This window comes from Lagopus muta, chromosome 14 (assembly GCF_023343835.1).
Source record: "Lagopus muta isolate bLagMut1 chromosome 14, bLagMut1 primary, whole genome shotgun sequence".
Classification (NCBI taxonomy): Eukaryota; Metazoa; Chordata; class Aves; order Galliformes; family Phasianidae; genus Lagopus; species Lagopus muta.
The window spans coordinates 8447875-8449771 of NC_064446.1; positions in this window are offsets into that span (position 1 = coordinate 8447875).

A 1897-nucleotide genomic window follows, 5' to 3' on the forward strand; every position below is an offset into this window, starting at 1 on the left:
ACTGGATTTTGCTAACTCTGGTGTTTTTGTAGGGGATAAATGCTTTTTAATGAATCTCATAAAACCTCCTCTCTCTGCTGCCCTGAATGCAATTTGGATTTTTATGGTATTTTTTTAATAGTTTCTCAAATAATTTCATCAGCATAAAGTTTCCTCCTGGATGGAAATTTAATAAAAAGCTGAATTGTTGTGAAAGCTATAAGCATGATCTAATCTTGCCCACTGTTATTCCTAGACCTTGTAAATGTATTCCTAGCAGTCTGAGAGTTAATAATTAATAAATGCAATAAATTAATTGGAAATTTCAAGCACACACCCTGGTTTGCCCACTAGCAGTAATGTGTTCATGTTAAAGATGCATGCACCAGTGCTTCTGCGTTCTGGTACATTCAGCTCCATTACCCAAACAGGGGAGTGGTGTGTCCCACATGTGCTGGTCACTACATGTGTGACTGCCTTTGGCACCAGTGGGATGTCTTATGTTTGTAAAGCTGCACCAGAGTGAGACCTGTGCAAAAACGCATTTGGATAAAGATGCAGAAGATGCCCAGTCCTCCGTTTATGTCGTGGAATGGCAAAAGGAGGGAAGAGGAAGTTTTAAAAGGAAGGTTTCTGCTATAAGGGGTTTCAACTGCCAGAAACCCTTGAATTCTACACCCTTTTCAGGCCATAGATGTCCTCACAGCAATGTGGATGTGCGACTAATTTTTCAGAATTTCACAGTCCCTGACAATGTGACGAATAAAGAAATGATCAGGAAATGATCCCTGTTTGATAGCGTGACTTTTAGAGCTGATGGCTGCAAAGCCACGATCTTATTTTTCCCACAGATGTTTACTGAAGAGAATCTCCAGCACAGAAGCTTGTTACCATTGCCTGGACCACATCTGTGCTTTGGGGGCCGGGACATCCCAGCTCCCTGCCTGCTCCCAGACCCCATTTCCCAGGGACGTAGATGCCCTCCGTCACAGTGCCCTCTCTGGGAGCTGTGCTCAGTGCAGGGCTGGGTAGGATCGGAGAGGAGCGTGTGTGGGAATGGGTGGATGTCCTTAAGTCAGCAGAGCTAATGGATTCCATCCCAAAGTGCTTGGGAGCACAGCCAGGGAAAATTCTAAAGCATTAGTGATTATCTCTGAGAAGTGACGGTGGCAGGCCCCGAGAGACAGGAGAAACAAACACTGCCCAGCTTTAAAAAGGAGAGAAGAGGCCCTGGGAGTTATTCGCCCGCCTGCCTAACTCTATTTCTTGGAAAGATGCTGGAACAAATCGTTAAATAATCAGTATAAACACCTAGAAGGTAATAAAATGATAAGAAAGAGCCGGCATGGATTTCTCAAGAATAAATCACATCAAATCAATCTCATTTCCTCCTCCGACAGAACAACAGCTCTGGTGAATGAGGGAGAAGCGGATGTGATATAACCTGAGTGTAAGAAGTCTGCGTGCTCAGTATTACATGACAGCCTAATTAGGGGCATGTGAGCAAAATGGAAACATAAACAAAATCACCACGATTTGGGTGCATGAGCACGAGGGAAAGCGCTTCCCAAAGAGGCTGTTTGGAGTGCGAGCATACGAGCCTGGTTTGTTCATCATGTTCATTAAAAACTGATTTGTATGATAGCAAAGATAATACAATCTTATACTCTAGGAGGTATTGTAAACATTGCAGGGGACTGGATCTGAATTCAAATTGATCTGGATAATGGGATGAAATCTGTAACCTGAAACTCAATGAGGACAAAGGCAAAATGCTGTGCTTAGGCAGGAGAAATCAAATGTACAAATGCAAAACAAGAAATACCCAATAGAGCATTGCTGAAAGGGTGATGGTACCAATTACTTTATCACTTCTGCCTGTGTGCAGAGTATTTTTTTTCTGATTACAACAGTTAAC